The sequence below is a fragment of the Ictidomys tridecemlineatus genome, chromosome 13 (genome assembly GCF_052094955.1).
Source record: "Ictidomys tridecemlineatus isolate mIctTri1 chromosome 13, mIctTri1.hap1, whole genome shotgun sequence".
Lineage (NCBI taxonomy): Eukaryota > Metazoa > Chordata > Mammalia > Rodentia > Sciuridae > Ictidomys > Ictidomys tridecemlineatus.
The window spans coordinates 73,777,443-73,795,296 of record NC_135489.1 but is presented as its reverse complement, the minus strand read 5'-3'; the positions used below and the strand labels follow the sequence as shown (position 1 = coordinate 73,795,296).

At 41.5% G+C, this 17,854-nt stretch overlaps 1 long non-coding RNA gene and 1 pseudogene across 2 annotated transcripts in view; one reads left to right on the top strand and one right to left on the bottom strand.

Moving 5' to 3' along the window:
* The window catches only part of LOC144369696 (E3 ubiquitin-protein ligase RNF213-like), an 81,335-nt pseudogene extending 79,560 nt beyond the window's left edge, over positions 1–1,775 (top strand). The window contains exon 62 of the transcript XR_013429436.1: positions 960–1,775. The product of XR_013429436.1 is annotated as an E3 ubiquitin-protein ligase RNF213-like (transcript). The remainder of the gene's footprint in view (positions 1–959) is intronic.
* Positions 1,776–6,521: 4,746 nt separating this feature from the next.
* Positions 6,522–13,806, bottom strand: LOC144369916 (uncharacterized). The gene is made up of 2 exons (XR_013429757.1): positions 13,259–13,806; positions 6,522–8,905 (listed from the first exon to the last, which is right to left on the bottom strand). It is a non-coding gene; the product is annotated as an uncharacterized LOC144369916 (long non-coding RNA).
* Positions 13,807–17,854: the final 4,048 nt, after the last annotated feature.

Below are 17,854 nucleotides of genomic sequence, written 5' to 3'. Positions count from 1 at the left end.
AAGTAAGAAGTCAATTGATAGGATTTTTTCGTAAAGCCTCTGTGGGGCTGGGTGCAGTGGTGCGTGTCTGTAATCTTAGGAGCTCAGGAGGATTAAAGGTTCAAAGCCAGCTTCAGCAACTTAGCAAGGCCCTAAGCAACTCATCAAGGCCCTATCTCTAAATAAAATATTGAAAAGGGGTGGAGATGTGGGCTGGGATTGTAGCTCAGTGGTGGAGCACTTGCCTAGCATGTGTGGGGCACTGGGGTCGCTCCTTAGCATCACATATAAGTAAACAAAATAAAGCTATTGCATTTATCTACAACTAAAAATATATTTCTTTTAAAGTGTGGGGGGTGGGGATGTGGCACAGTGACTAAGCACCCCTGAGTTCAATCCCCAGTACTTCCCCTGCCTCCCCCAAAAAAACTGCCATAGGGACATACTTCCTTATCACTTCCCAGGGTGCTAAGCCATACTGTTTTCTCCTGCTGCTTTTATAGTTCTATATTGCACATTTCTTTCATTAGTTCTCTTTTATGTGTGGTATGAGGCAGGTATTTCACTTGACTGGCTTTTTGGATGGACAGTCAGGCTACATTTGCTGTTTCTGCCCTCAGGCCATATGGCACATGCCTGTACAATAAAGTTCCCCTTCCTAGAGAATTTGCAACCTTTGGTAAGATAAACCATGAGAGGGAACACCTTCCTTTTTCTGAGTGGCAAAGCTTTGTTTCTGATGCAGCCAGACAGGCCCATCAGTGGAGTGCCTGAAATGGCCTAGATGAGCATCATCGAGGAAGCTCCACCCCCCAGAAGCCTTGAGCCTAGGACTCCAGGTCCAGCTCAAGAACTGGGCAGCTGGCTGACCTGAAGCTGACCCTCAGTATTTCTGGTCTTAGCACCCCAGTCCTGGAAAGAGTGAGAGCTGATAGGCTCCTGAATGCTCTAAATACTGTCTCTTGTGCCTGATTTTGCAGCCTGAGGGACACTCTGGTGAGTTACGTGGATACCAAAGAGAGCGAAGTTCTTCCAGAAATGGAATCCCAGTTCCCAGAAGAAATACTGCTGTCCAGCTGCGTCTCTGTATGGAAAGTGGCAGTTGCACAGAAACAGGACCAGCAAGCAAAATAGGACTCTCTACTCTTTCCCTTTATATGCTGGGGACATAGCTCCCCTCCCCTCCACTGTGCCTCAGAGCAGCTGGAAAGACAGTGTTGGCATAGCACTGAATTCAAGGCCAGCATGCACTGTGCCAGCTGATGGATTTTTTTTTTCTTTTTATTGTTTTTTTTTAAATACACAACAGCAGAATGTATTACAATTTTTATTACACATATAGAGCACAAATTTTCATACCTTTTTATAAAATATGTTCACACCAATTTATGTCTATATACATGTACTTTTGTTGCATTACAATTCTTATTATACATAATCACCACAATTTTTCATATCTCTGTTTGTATATAAAGTAGGTTGACACCCAATTCATGTCTTCATACATGTACTTTGTATAATGATGTCCATCACATTCCACCATCCTTGCTAATCCCCTTCTTCCTCCCTTCCCCTCCCTCCCCTCTGCCCTATCTAGAATTCATCTATTTGTCCCATGTTCCCCCTCTCTACCCCATTATAAGTCAGCCTCCTGATATCAGAGAAAACATTCGGCATTGTTTTTTTGGGGGGGATTAGCTAACTTCACTTAGCATTATCTTCTCCAATGCCATCCATTTACCTGCAAATGTCATGATTTTATTCTCTTTTATTGCTGAGTAAAATTCCATTGTGTATATATGCCACATTATTTTTATCCATTCATCCACTGAAGGGTATCTAGGTTGAATCCACAGTTTAGCTATTGTGAATTGAATTGCTATAAATATTGATGTGGCTGTGTCCCTGTAGTATGCTATTTTTAAGTCCTTTGGGTATAGACTGAGGAGTGGGATAGCTGGGTCAAGTGATGATTTCATTCCCAGATTTCCAAGGAATCTCCATACTGCTTTCTATATTGGCTGCACCAATTTGCAGTTCCACCAGCAATGTATGAGTGTACCTTTTTCCCCACATCCTCACCAACACTTATTGTTATTTGTCTTCATAATAGTTGCCATTCCGACTGGAGTGAGATGATATCCTAGAGTAATTTTGATTTGCATTTCTCTGATTGCTAGAGATGATGAGCATTTTTTCATGTATTTATGATTGATTGTATATCCTCTTCCGAGAAGTATCTGTTCAGGTCCTTGGCCCATTTGTTGATTAGGTTATTTGTTTTTTTGGTGCTTAGCTTTTTGAGTTTTTTATATATCCTAGAGAATAGTGCTATATCTGATGTATGAGGGGTAAAAATTTGCTCCCAGGATGTAGGCTCTCTGTTCACCTCACAGATTGTTGCTTTTGCTGAGAAGAATTTTTTTTTAGTTTGATTCCATTCTATTTATTGATTCTTGGTTTTAATTCTTGTGCTATAGGAGTCTTATTAAGGAAGTTGGGCCCTAATCCCAAATGATGAAGATTAGGGCCTACTTTTTCTTCAATTAGACACAGAGTCTCCGGTTTAATTCCTAGGTCCTTGATCCACTTTGAGTTAAGTTTTGTGCATGGTGAGAGATAGGGGTTTAATTTCATTTTGTTGCAAATGGATTTCCAGTTTTTCCCAGCACCATTTGTTGAAGAGGCTATCTTTTCTCCAGTGCATGTTTTTGGTACCTTTGTCTAATATAAGATAATTGTAATTTTGGGGTTAATTTCTGTGTCCTCTATTCTGTACCATTGTTCTACCAGTCTATTTTGGTGTCAGTACCATGCTGTTTTGTTACTATTGCCTTGTAGTATAGTTTAAGTTCTGGTATAGTGATGCCACCTGCTTCACTCTTCCTGCTAAGGATTGCTTTAGCTATTCTGGGTCTCTTATTTTTCCAGATGAATTTCATGATTTATTTTTCTATTTCTATTAGGAATTCCATTGTGATTTTGTTCAAAATTGCATTAAATCTGTATAGTGCTTTTGGTAGTATGGTCATTTTGATAATATTAATTCTGCCTATTCAAGAGCAAGGTAGATCTTTCTAAGGTCTTCTTTGATTTCTCTCTTTAGGGTTCTGTAGTTTTCTTTGTATAGATCTTTCACCTCTTTCGTTAAGTTAATTCCCAAATATATTATTTTTTTGAGGTTATTGTGAATGGGGTAGTTTTCCTCATTTCCTTCTCAGAAGTATTGTCAGTGATATACAGAAATGCCTTTGATTTATGAATGTTGATTTTATATCCTGCTACTTTGCTGAATTCATTTACTAGTTCTAAAAGTTTTCTGATGGAGTTTTTTGGGCCTTCTAGGTATAGAATCATATAATCAGTAAATAGTGCTAATTTAAGTTCTTCTTTTCCTATACATATCCCTTTGATTTCTTTCATCTAATTGCTCTGGTCAGTGTTTCAAGAACTATGTTGAATAGAAGTGGTGAAAGAGGGCATCTCTGTCTTGTTCCAGTTTTTAGAGGGAATGCCTTCAATTTTTCTCCACTTAGAATGATGTTGTTCTGAGGCTTAGCATAGATAGCCTTTACGATGTTGAGATATGTTCCTGTTATCCCTAGTTTTTCTAGTATGTTGAATATAAAGGAGTGCTATATTTTGTCAAATGCTTTTTCTGCATCTATAGAGATGATCACATGCTTCTTATCTTTAAGTCTATTGATGTGGTGAATTACATTTATTGATTTCCATATGTTGAGCCACTTGATGATGGTGATCAATCTTTTTGATGTTTTTCTATTCGATTTGTCAGGATTTTATTGAGAATTTTTGTATCTATGTTCATTAGAGATATTGGTCTGAAGTTTTCATTCTTTGATGTGTCTTTGCCTGGTTTTAAGACCAGGATAATATTGGCCTCATAGATTGAGTTTGGAATTACTGCCTCTTTTTCTCTTTCCTGGAATAAATTGAAGAGTACTTGTATTGGTTTTTCTTTAAAGATCTTGTAGAATTTGGCTGTGTATCCATCTGGTCCTGGACTTTTCTTGGTTGGTAAGCTTTTTAATGGTTTCTTCTATGTTCTCATTTGATATTGGTCTGTTTAAATTGTGTATATCTTCCTGACTCAATCTGGGCAAATTGTATGACTTAATAAACTTGTCAATGCCTTCAATGTCTTCTATCTTATTGGAGTATCAGATTTCAAAATAATTTCTAATTATCCTCTGTATTTCTGTAGTGTCTGTTGTGATATTAACTTTTTCATCATGTATACTGGTAATTTTTGTTCTCTCTTTCCTTCTCTTCATTAGAGTGGCTAAGAGTCTGTCAATTTTATTTATTTTTTCAAAGAACCAACTTTTTGTTTTGTCAATTTTTTCAATTTTTTCTTTTGTTTCAATTTCATTGATTTCAGCTCTAATTTTAATTATTTCTTGCCTTCTACTGCTTTTGCTGCTGGTTTGTTCTTCTTTTTTTAGGGCTTTGAGATGAAGTGTGAGGTCGTTTATTTGTTGACATTTTCTTCTTTTAAGGAATGAACTCCATGCAATGAATTTTCCTCTGAGTACTGCTTTCACAGTGTCCCAGAGATTTCTATATGTTGTGTCTATGTTCTCATTTACTTCTAGGAATTTTTTAATCTCCTCCTTGATGTCTTCTGTGACCCATTGTTCACTCAGTATCATATTATTTAGTTTCCAGGTGATGGAGAAATTTTTATGTTTTATTTTGTCATTGATTTACAATTTCATTCCATTATGATCTGATAAAATGCATGGTAGTATCTCTACTTTTTTGTATTTGCTGAGAGTTGCTTTTTGGCATAGGATATCATCTATTTTAGAGAAGGATCCATGTGCTACTGAGAAAAAAGTGTATCTGCTTGATGCAGGTTGAAGTATTCTATATATATCAGTTAAGTGTAAGTTATTAATTGTGTTATTATTGAGTTCTGTAGTTTCTTTATTCAACTTTTGTTTGGAATATCTATCTAGTGGCTAGAGAGGTATGTTAAAGTCACCCAAGATTATTGTTTGACTCTTGAACTTGAGAAGAGTTTGTTTGATGAACATAGTTTCACCATTGTTTGGGACATATGTATTTATGATTGTTATGTCATATTGGTGTATGCTTCCCTTGAGCAGTTTGTAATGTCCATCTTTATCCCTTTTGATTAACCTTGGCTTGAAGTCTACTTTATTTTATATGAGTATGGAAACCCCTGCTTGCTTTCACAGTCTATGTTAGTGGTATGATTATTTGGAACCTTTCAACTTTAGTCTGTGTATGTCTTTTCCTATCACATGAGTCTCCTGGAGGCAGCATATTGTTGGATCTCTTTTTTTAATCCAATTTGCTAGCCTTTCTTTTGATTGGTGATTTTAAGCCATTAACATTTAGGGTTACTATTGAGACATGGTTTGTATTTCCAGCCATATTTGTTTATTTTGTTAATAACTTGAATTAGTTTTCTTCTTTGATTAGTTTTTCCTTTACTGTACTACCTCCCTCTGATGATTTTCATTACTGTTTTGCATTTCCTCTTCATGAAATGTTTTGCCAAGGATGTTTTGTAGTGCCAGTTTTCTAGCTATCAATTCTTTTATTTTTTGTTTATTATGGAAGGTTTTTATTTCATCTTCAAATATAAAGTTTAATTTTGCTGGATACAAGATTCTTGGTTGGCATCCATTAATTTTCAGAGCTTGATATATGTTTTTCCAGGATCTTCTAGCTTTTAGGGTCTGTGTTGAAAAATCTACCATTATCTTAATTGGTTTTCCCTTATATGCAGTCTGATTCCTTTCTCTTTTGGCTTTTAAAATTCTCTCCTTATTCTGTATGTTGGGCATTTTCATTATAATGTGCCTTGGTAAGGGTCTGTTGTGATTTTGTACATCTGGCATCCTGTAGGCTTTTTGAATTTGCATTTCCAATTCATTCTTCATGTTTGGAAAGTTTTCTGATATTATTTCATTGAATAGATTGTTCATTCCTTTGGTTTGGACCTCTATGCCTTTCTGTTTCCCAATAACTCTTAAATTTGCTCTTTTTTATGCTAGCCCATATTTCTTGAATGTTCTGCTCTTGGTTTCTTATCATTTTCGCTGTGTGGTCTACTTTCTTTTCAAGATTATTTATTTAATCTTCATTGTCTGATGTCCTATCTTCTAAGTGGACTACTCTATTTGTGTTGCTTTCATTTGAGTTTTTAATTTGGTTTATTATTTCTTTAATTTCAATTTTTTTTTTGTATAACCTCTATCTCCTTGTTGAGGTGATCTTTTGCTTCTTAGATTTGTTTACGTAGCTTATTGTCAAAGTGATATTTCACTGCCTGTAATTGTTCTCTTACATCTTCTTTGAGATCCCAAAACATTTTAACCATGTATATCCTGAAATCTTTCTCTGTCATTTTTTCTGCTATAGCTACCATTTCTTCTAATGTTGTATTTTCTTGATTTGTTGGTGGTACTTTTTTCCCTTGTCTTTTCATGTTGCTCATGTTGTAAGGGTACGGCGAAACGTCGGAGTAGAGACCACAAGAGACTCTCTTATGCAACAGCAGAAGGGTGGGTTTATTTGGAGACCAGCATGCTGGGGCTCCCTCTATAGCAAAGAGAGATAGAGCCCTGAGAACCGCTTGAGCAGAGCTTATATACTTTTCTTGGAGAGGGCAGGGAGGGAAGTTCATTGATGGGTCAGGGTGAGTGGGCAGTTTGCCTGCAACCAAGTGAGGGAGTGCATCCTGCAGTTTGGCAGTTGGGGACAGCACATTCTGGGAACAAGATTAGCAAAGAGTTCACAGTTGGGGACAACACATCCTGGGAACAAGATTTCAACAGTGTTTTGTTAAGCATATAGAAAAACAGAGTGACAAGTACCTATTTTATTAACCTTTCATTCCCCACTTTTTCTTCTGGCTACTTTTAATCATAAAAGTGATCATTGCGGGGTGTCACATTCTGTGTCTGCTAGTGTGGTATATTGTTGTCTGATTACCATAAGTTTGACTTGTCCAATTTGGGATTGGAGAAAGGAAACTACACGATTGAGCAAACAGGGTCCTAGAGTTAGCAACAATATAAGAATTATTAGAGGGCCAGCCAGGGCTGATAAAAGTGTAGTTAACCAGGGGGATTGTGTGAACCAAGACTCATACCACCCTTTTTGGGCCTCTCTCTCTCTCTGACGCTCTTCAAGGCGTTTTTTAGTTTACTCATAGATTTTCTTATAACTCCAGTATGGTCGGCATAAAAATAACATTCTTCCCTCAATGCAGCACAAAGGCCCTTTTCTCTCATGAAGAGGAGGTCCAACCCTCGCCTGTTCTGTAAAACAACTTCAGAGAGAGAGGTTAAAGATTCCTGCAAAGCTGTGATGGAGGTTTCTAATATCTTTAAGTTTTGGTCCATTGCTGTTTCTAATTGGGTCATTTGTTGTGTCCCATGGACCAGGGCAGTAGTTCTTGTGCCCACCCCTGCAGCAATTCCCATTCTTAATAAGATGGCTAGAGTGAGGGCTACAGGTTCCCGGCAGAACCAGGTTGTATGTCCCCTTATTTGATCTTTAAATGAACCTGCGTCATGATAGAGCACTCTGGGAAACATCTGCACCATTACATAATTAATTACATCTGTTGACCATTTTATGAAAATATAAATAATGTTTAAGTATATAGAATTATACTGTTGTAGGGACGGACAAGGCAAGGTACCTAAGATAGCACTGAAGACAGGGAAACAGTTCTATTTGGCTGCAACCGGATTCAGAGGGCATTGCTTCCACTGTAATCAATTAATCCCCTGAACCCCAAGTTTAGGCAGCTTTAGAACTCCGTACTCAGCATGTAAGGGAAAGGGCTCAGAAGTTCACAGTCTGCAGAAGTTCACAAAAAGCAGTTTTTGTTTCTGTTATTTTTTTTTTTTCTGTTCTGGGCAAGTTAACTTTTTAAGGACACCTGGGTGGGGGAGAACTTTTTTTTTTTTTTGTCAGCTGTTACCATGGAGCCCAGTTGATAACTTTTTTATCTTAGAAATGTAGCCATCTCTGAGAAGTCCTAGCTCAAGGCCAGAGGCCTTGTTCACATATTTTGTGAAAAACTAGTAAGGGGGTATCTAGCTTAGGAGTGCTGATTTTTCCAGCCAGTGGCCAAGTAGAACAGGGCAACATGAAAAGAGGAAGTTTATCTATACTGAACTCTTTTATAAGGACTTTTTTGCTGAAAGTCCTAAAGTGAGCCATAGTGAAGACTTCTGGAGAAGGTCAGTTAAGACTTTCCTGTGGGCCTGGTATAGAGGGGGAGGACGGGGAAGGTGGGGCTGAGAGCAGCTCCGTGGATCTGAGAATGAGGAAGGAGAGATGTAGAAGAATAATGGGAAAGGGGTTTGGGATTTTCTTAGCAATAAAAACTTGAGTAGTAGAACAGGTAGAGCAGAGGGGAAGACTGGAGTGAGTATCCCAAAAAGCCTGTGAGGGACTTTAAATTTTTAGTAACCTGTTTTTAGTAATGATAAAGCAACTTTAAAGGCCATTTTTATTACATTTTGGATAGTCCTGGTGGGTCCCGGTGTGGGCACTGAGAGGAGAAGAGAGGAGTGAATGGGTGGAGAGATACCTCAGTACCTGTTACTTCAGCAAGGGGGCAATGGTCTGAGAACTGGCGGAGGTTTGGGTTCCATCAGGTAGCCTCTGTATGTTTACATCCTTATGACTTACAGAAGAAGTCGGATTTTCCCCCACACAGCCATGACTGTTTGTGGCTTTGATAGTCTGGTATGGTCCTTTCCAGCAGGGTTCTAGGTATGACACCTGATGTCGTCTTACATAGATGAAGTTTCCCACTTGATATCGGTGTGGAGTCCCTTCGTCCCCAGATTGGTAGGCAGTGGTCAGCTGTTTCCACAGGTATCACTGAGTTTTTTCAAAAGCTTTGAGTCTGTCAAGCAAGAGGGTGTGAAAGGAATTGTTAGGTCTTAGAGTTGGGGTCTGGTCCCTTATTGGAGGAGGGGCATCATAGAGAATTTCATAGGGGGTAAGGTTACACAAAGAAACAGAGGGAGTATTTCTTGCATGAAACAATGCATAAGGCAGGAGCATAGTCCAGTCTTTTATGCCGGTCTCTAAGCTTAATTTTGTCAAGGTCTCTTTAATGGTTCTATTCATTCTTTCTATCTGTCCTGAGCTCTGGGGTCTATAAGTGCAATGCAACTTTCAATTAATCCCCAGGGTCCTGGCTAACCCCTGACTTACCTGGGCCATGAACGCCGGTCCATTATCGGACCCTATTACCTTAGGCAGGCAGTATCTTGGAAAAATATCTTTCAGGATCTTCTTGACTACCATTTGCACGGTTTCTTTTTTTTTTTTTTTTTTTTTTTTTTTTTTTTTTTTTTTGCGGGGAAGGCTTCAATCCATCCTGAAAATGTATCTACAAAGATTAGGAGATATTTAAGTCCATACCTTGCTGGCTTAATTTCAGTAAAGTTCACTTTCCAGAATTGTCCTGGTCTGGTTCCTCAAAGGTGCCTTCCTATAGGAAGCTTGGAGGGGTAAACATTAACCAATTGACAGACCCGACAGGCTTTTGTTACTCGTTCAGCTAATTTTTTTCGCTGTGAGCTGGTTAGTGGAAAATTCTGTTCTTGATCTTTTAGGAATGCCTGCAGTTTCTTTTAACCAAGGTGAGTGAGTTGATGTACATCCTTAATGTAGTGTAGGGCTTTCTGAAATTGCAAGTTGGGTTCAGTGTTGTCAAGGAGTTCAGTGTCAGTGTCCTCAGATGTTAAGTTGTCGGGGTGTTCCGACGTAGTTAAATCTCCTGACTTATGTTCCCCCGTATGGAAAGTGTTAACATGGTTACTCTGTTTAGGGCTGTCAATTTAGCTTTTTCATTTGCCCTCTTGTTAGATGGGGGTGGTATCTGCACAACAGTTTGTTTTCTGGGCTCAGTGAGCCATTGTTTACCGCCCCTAAGGGAATAGTCCAGGAAGATTACTTCTTGCTGGCAAATTTGGGCCTTTTTGACAGAAGCTCTATACCCAAATTGAGCAAGCTCAGATAGTAGTGCTTGGGTCCCAGACTCACAGTTTTCCTTGGTGTCCGCTGCCAGTAGCAGGTCATCCACATAATGGAGTAGGGTGACTTCAGGGTGTATGGTTCTGAAGTTATTGAGATCTCTGTGGAGGGCTTCATCAAAAAGAGTGGGGGAGTTTTTGAACCCCTGTGGGAGTCTGGTCCAAGTTAGTTGATCAGACGTTTCAGTTTCTGGGTTTACCCATTTGAAAGCAAACAGTAATTGACTTTTTTAAGCAGAGGCAAGCAAAAGAAAGCATCTTTTAAGTCCAGGACAGTATACCATTTTCATTTGGGGTTAAGGGTGCTAAGCAGATTGTACGGATTAGGTACTGTGGGGTGAATGTCCTGCACTCTGTTGTTGATCTCTCTTAAGTCTTGAACACGGCGATAGTACCTGGTTCCTGGCTTTTTTTACTGGTAGCAGGGGAGTGTTCCAGGCCGATTGACAGGGCCTTAGGACCCCTAAGACCAGATATTTCTGAATATGGGGCCTTATCCCATCTTTAGCTTTTTTGCTCAGAGGATATTGTTTAATATTAATTGGGGAGGCTGAGGTTTTTAATTCCACCATTATTGGAGGTTGTTTCACAGCTAGGCCTAACCCAGCAGTTTCTTCCCAGGCATCTGGGAAATCTGTTATCCATTTCTGGGGTAGCTTGCCTGTTTGATCAGTCTTGGGGGGTGTGAAGAGTTGATGTTTATCTTTTACTGATATAGTTAAAACAATGACTATAGGAGATTTTATTGAAGGATTTAGAAATTCCATCTGGGGCCTTCAGGGTTAAAAGTTATTCTGGCCTGGAGTTTGGTGAGCAGATCTCTGTCCATCAATGGGGCTAGGCATTCTGGGATCACTAGGAAGGAGGAAAGAGTGATGGACTTTTTTTTTTCCCCAGATCCATGGTCCTCTTAGTTGTCCAAGCCTAATATTTACTGCCATTAGCCCCTTGAACTTGAGACATTTTAGTTGATAGAGGGCCCATTGGGGCCTTAAGGGCTGAGTATACTGCCCCTGTATCCACTTCAAAGTTTACTGGGGTCCCCTCCACTTTAAAAGTTATCCTGAGCTCGGGGAGGGGATTCGAGTCCCGACTTTCCTAGTCATCCTCCAAAGTTAGAATGGCTGGTTGGCATGGCTGTTTCTTTCTAGGGCACTCTTTGACCTAGTGTCCTTTTTTTTTACAGTAGGCACATTGATCTGAGGCCAGGTGTGGCTTCTGACGTGGGCCCAGGTATCCCTTTCTGTCTCCCTGTCTCCTAACTTCTGACCTATTTGTTGTTGTGACCAGGACCTTAGTCAATGCCTCAGTCTGTCTTTTGTTTCTTTTATCCTCCCTTTGCTCCCTTTCTTTCTCCCTCCTTTGTTCCTTCTCTTCCGCAGTTTCTCTCTTATAGTATACCTTCTCGGCTTCTCTGACTAAATCTCTCAAAGTCATATCTTGTAATCCACCTAAGCATTGTAACTTTTTTTTTAATATCCAGGGCAGCTTGCCCAATAAAGGCCATCATGACAGATGCCTTTTGATCCTCTGCCTGAGGATCAAAAGGAGTATATCTCCTATATGTCTTCATAATTCTCTCCAGAAACATAGAGGGTGATTTATTAGGCCCCTGAATAATCTCTCTTACCTTGGTCAAATTAGTTGGCCGTCTAGCGGCTGCTCGGAGACCCGCTATTAGAGCCCGGCAATAAGTGGACAGATGCTCCCTACCTTCAAAGGTGTTGGGGTCCCAGTTAGGTCAGTTCAATGCTGGGAAGTTGTGTCGGTCGCCCATCTGGTCCGAGGATATTTTTTCTTGCTTCCAGGAGGATTCTCTCTTGTTCCTCTGTCATGAAGAGAGTGCCTAAGAGTTGTTGGCAGTCATCCCAAGTAGGCTGGTGTGAAAACATCAATGACTCAATCAGACCTGTGAGCCGGGTGGGGTCCTTGGAAAAAGGGGGATTGTTATTTTTTCAGTTATATAGATTTGAAGAGGAGAAAGGCCAATACTGGTAGACTTGTATTTTTCCACCATGGCCATCCTCTATCATTGGCTCATGAGGACAGAGGGGAAGTATCACGGGGGCTTCAGGGTTTTTAATCATTCGCTGCCGGCGAGTTCCTTTAGCCGGGCCAGCTTTCTCCAAGGGAGGAGGGTCTATGTGTGACTCGGGGAAGTCATCTGAAGGGTGCTGGGCTTGCTTAACCTCCTTTAATGGTGGAGAAGCTGAGTCAGCAACAGGGGAATCACTTAGAGGGTGTTGGGGTTGGGGAATGGAGGCAGGGGATAAGGAAAGGGAGGAGAGTCCAGCAGAGTCAAATCTTGAGACTCAGGGAGAACAAAGGGTGGAGGAGGAGGTTTGAGAGATAGAATCGTAGGGGGAGGGGTAGGAGCAGGAACAGGGACAAGAAAAGCCTTCACCCAAGGAGGAGGAGATTCACAAAGGTCCTGCCAAGTTAAGATATACGGCTGTTGATCTGGATGGCTATGTGGTCCCAGCTGAAAGACAAAGACAATATCTCTGACTTTTCAAATTAGTGGGGAGTAGAAAGATCCTTCTGGAGGCCATCCAACTCCAAAGGCGGGCCATTCTGTAGCACAGAGAGTCTGCCAGGTCCGGCGTTTTACTGAAAAAGAAATATTCTGAGCCCTTATGCGGACTTCAGCCCAGTGATCAAGGGTCAGGGACAGAGGCGTGGAATGACTCTGTCCCATAATGAAAGTTACTTTAACAAGGACAGGGACAATACAAACGTGACACAAACATGGACACACAGTAAACAATAAACGTGTAACACAAGTTTAGAGGCAAAGATTAAATCAGACAGTGAATTTAACCTGAGAGAAAGAATAGATGCCGGCAAGACCAGACGGGTTGGCAGCAGAATACAGATGAGGGCACCTTGTCCCTCCCAGATGGGGGCACCTCCGTCCCCCCCAGAGTCTCCCAAGGCGTCCCTTGAGGAGACGTGGTCTGTGGCTTCAGGGACACGTTTATCCACCACTGCCAGGGAGAACTTACGCTCTCCACTGACAACCACACTCTGCCAACCCAAAACCAGAAAACCAGAAGGCCCTGAGAACTTACGCTCTCCAGCCCAAAACCAGAAGGCCCTGAGAACTTACGCTCTCCAGCCCAAAACCAGACTCTGAGCGATCACAAAGGAAAAACAAGAAGGAGAAGAAGGAGGAGGAGGAGACGAAAAAGAAGAAGATAAGGCGCCTTACTTACCCCCCTAAAGAGTCTTGTTGAGGTCTCCCTGTCTGGCAATGTGCAGTTCCCGGCCAATGCACCAAATGTAAGGGTACGGCGAAACGTCGGAGTAGAGACCACAAGAGACTCTCTTATGCAACAGCAGAAGGGTGGGTTTATTTGGAGACCAGCATGCTGGGGCTCCCTCTATAGCAAAGAGAGATAGAGCCCTGAGAACCGCTTGAGCAGAGCTTATATACTTTTCTTGGAGAGGGCAGGGAGGGAAGTTCATTGATGGGTCAGGGTGAGTGGGCAGTTTGCCTGCAACCGAGTGAGGGAGTACATCCTGCAGTTTGGCAGTTGGGGACAGCACATTCTGGGAACAAGATTAGCAAAGAGTTCACAGTTGGGGACAGCACATTCTGGGAACAAGATTAGCAAAGAGTTCACAGTTGGGGACAACACATCCTGGGAACAAGATTTCAACAGTGTTTTGTTAAGCATATAGAAAAACAGAGTGACAAGTACCTATTTTATTAACCTTTCAATGTGTCTTCCTTTCCAACTCTGTGGATCTAGTATGTTATTGTTTTTACTCTATAGATTTGTAGTGTTCTTATAGGGTCCCAAGATCTCTCTTTTGTGGGTAAAGACAATGTTGACAGATCCCAATATCAACAATACATCACATCCAATGCTAAATGGCTATAGGATCTGATAGCCACACCCACCACAAAATTGTGACAAAGGTTTTCCAAGATGGAGATAGTCTGTTTCCAGCGCTGCTGATGTGGGGGGAGCTGGGTAATGGCCTTGTGCTGTGGATAGCTAGCAGCCATGTGACCTGTGTGGAAGCAGTGCGTAGTCTAGAGTTCTACAGAGGTTCTGATAGATGATTCTGCTAAGCCGCTTCTGAGCTGTGCATGGGCTAGAACTTCAGGCTTTGAGTCTGGAGACTTACTTGAGCCCAAAGGCTCTGATTTCTGCATGGATGGTCACAGTGCTGATCGATGGATTTTTTGAGAGCCACGCTGTTTCTGGAACACATGCAGATTCCAGAACTTTCATGTTAAGTTATGAATATTAAGGAATGAGAAGATCAGTTACTTGAAATTAGTAATCAACCACCTTCCTGTTCATTCAAGGAGCAACAGAAATGAAGAGTCACAATAGGGGTCACTCCCAGCAATGACCTCTGTCAGGCCTGAAGCCTCTTCCTTGTGCTTCCTCACATTGCCACACAGAGGCAGAATGCAGGGTTGTTAGTCTCTTTTCTTCCCTATTCTATTATGCACACACAGAGAAGAGAATCTTAAGTTCTGAGTACTGTGCTCATATTTCTTGGGTTTCAAGATGTAAAAAAAAACACCACACTCTGTCTTCTCACTAATACGAGGAAAGCCAGGGCATCTGCACATGCCTTAAGGCCACCATAACAAAAGCCAACCCAGACCCCACTGTAAGTCACTGCCAGATTCCAAAGCATCAGAGCCAACAACTCTGTGAAGAGCACAGGACTTGGGATACTGCTAAGGTTTTGGTTCCCCTGTGAATAAACTGAAGTAGACTAACAGCCAAAGCACCTTGCAGTTCTCATATTTTGAGATTCTAAATGAAAATTTTCAATGTTAGCTTGGATCAGAGGTAGGCTCTTTGAGATGCCATGAGGAGTAAGCACTGGGTATGTGCATTCTTGGTCCTTTCTTTGATTCTCAACCATGCCATAAACCACTGAGCCTCCAAGCAAGTACAAAACCAGTTCCATTTCTGAAAAAGGGAAAATAACTTGCCTTGATTATATGCAGTGTTTTTCATTGTAAGTTTTTTTCTTTTTTTGAAACCCACTTTGATATCCTGGACCTCCAGATAAATTCCTGTTTCTCACAGCTCAGCATCCATTTGCAGTGAGATCAGGACAGCAGCCATCTGCACAATGGAGGCCATATGTTTCATTTACATTCCAGATAAATTAGGGACCCAATCAATTTGAAATCTGGCCTGTGTACTTTTGAACTACAGAAATTTAAAAACTAGGGCAAAGGGCACAGCTCAGTTGTAGAGTGCTTGCCTCACAAGGCCATAGGTTCAACCTATAGCACTGAAAAAAAAAGGTGGCCTGGCACAGGCCCTGTGCACACCTCCAAAGGCAGGTGCAGAAGAAACAATGCACTCCATTTCCATGAATGGTTCTCACAGTGTCTGATGAAAGAAGTGCAGTGACAGACCTCAGGTTGTAGCTCCTTTCACAGAACATGTGCTTGCATTTAGTGAGTTGTGATGAACATTCCAGACTATGCAGAACCCCACCCCCTCCTACTAGAAGCCTGACATGTAGGAGCAGGAGTACTTTGGCCTTAGATGCCTGGCAGTGGGAGTGCACCTTGCCAGGACCAGCAGTGGCACTCAAACCCAATCTGTTCCTCATTGCCACACCTTCATAGGTGGAATCTGGTGTCAAGTAAATTCTTGGTGTGAAGACTTTTTTCCTCCCTTTGGCCTGAGCATTTTTTCCTCACTGTTATGAATTGTTTTTAAATAAGATGTTTTACTTTGTATGCTATGCTTTCAAAGCTTTAACTATCATATTTAGCATGATTTATACAAAAATACACTGGGTAGCATAGGTAAATTTCATTATTCTTTTAATGTTATTTTGATAAAATTCAGTTCTGCTGCTAAAGGATTCCTCTCTGGGGGCCATGCTACTGTGTATGGCATGTAGACTTCAGCTAGGATATGAGAACAGATGTGAGTTTTTGTGGAAATATCCTTGCAGAAGTATTCATGAAGTAGATGGTTCAGAAATGAAGAGTACACTCTAGAATGTGAGATGGTAAACTTCCACTTGACAGAACAACAGCAGAACAACTTGTCCACAGTAGAAAAAGCTTAAGACTCAGCCATGGGAGGGGTATCTTCTGCTTAAAGGTACATCACTGATACAGCAAAGCCCCAGCTACCAAGGAGTAAGAATGAACTCAGTGAGTCAGGCTGTAGGATGGAGAAGACTTCCTGGTAACAGGAAATAAAGGCAATGAAAGAAATAGAACTTCAAGTCATTTCCCTCAAGCCCTTTCCATCTTTAATACTTAGGAGATTTTGCCACTTGTTAAGGGAGACAGTCATGGGATCCTTCAGCTGTTCCTAGATGTTAAGACAATTTTGACTTAAAAAACAAACTTCCACTGATGAGCACTGTGAGCAAAACATCAGTTTAAAAGGCCCAGCCAAACTTGCCCAAATTCTGGCATGCCTGCTTGCCCCAGTGTGCACATGGAAAGCATCGCTGATGTGATGCCAGAAGCACCGAGTGAGGATGCTGTGTCAAAGTACATGCAGAGTGCTCCATGGGACATAATCCCTGAGGCCTGGAACTGGGCACCAGTGGTTCAAGCAGCAATTGGCACTCACATCGTGTTCTGCAATGTTCTGACCCCTTCAAGTTCACTAAACATATGTTCAAGCATTCAGAATCCTGGGATTTCTAGTGGGAAAAACAAGCACGAGTGCTTTCTCCTAAGAGAAAATGCTAGCAAAACTCATACCTTCCCTGTAGGGACATGGAGCCTGCTTCCTTCTCAGCTGGTGGAGTGCTTCAGAGAGCCAACTGGGGAGGGCCCTGTGATGCAACAACCTTCTCTGCTCTTGAGGCTGCTTTTGTTTGGGGGCTCCAGAGTCTGCAGTGTGCTGTCTTTCCCTTCACATGGCCCCACCAAGGTCAGTATTTCTTCCCTATCACTATGTACCCCGAGACACCATGGAACCTTATCCCCGAGGACAGCTACTTCCTCAGAACCCTAACTTTAACACAACCAGGCTGATACAACTCAGCCCAGATGGACCTAAGCATAGTCAGGTCTTGGCTCTCTTGTTTGCCAGCTTGGAAAAGACACTTGATTCTTTTTAGCCTCCATTTTCTCACATACTAAATGCCTCCCAGTTCTGTGGTGAGAAATTAGAGTAGGTAAAGAGCAGCACAGTGCCTGGCATGGAGCGGGGTGCTCAAGAAATGGGACACGCCCTCTCCCCAAAGAGAACTTTCCCTACTTTCAAGGCACTGTTGGTTGTTGGTGCTATAGAAAGACTTTCCCAAACCTGAAACTAGTTAGTCCAGTCTAATGCAGTGTTCTTTATCATCCTATCCTCTTGAAATCTGTATTCAGACTACATGACTTATGCATATATCTTTCTGACTTCTCAAAATATTAAATTACTATGACTTAAATTGAAATACTTTAGTCTCACTGGCTGCCTTTCAGTGACTCACATAATCAGCCTCTTTCCTATCTCAGGACCTGCTGTTCCCTCTGCTCTCTCAAACTCACCCTTCAGGTAGCCTCTAAATATCACCTCTACATGAGGCCCTTCCCAACCCAAAGCCAGCTCAGGGATATTATTTTCAGTCAGCACTAGTTGCAGCAGCACTATTATTTATTTTTTAGTTGTAGTTGGATGCCATACCTTTATTTATTTATCTATTTATTTATTTAATTTATGTGGTGCTGAGGATCGAACCCAGGGCTTCATACATGCTAGACAAATGCTTTACCGCTGAGCCATAACCCCAGCCTGCTGCAGCTGCACTATTTATTCACCCCTCTCTCTGTCCCTGGTGAAACAATGCGAGGAATCTGC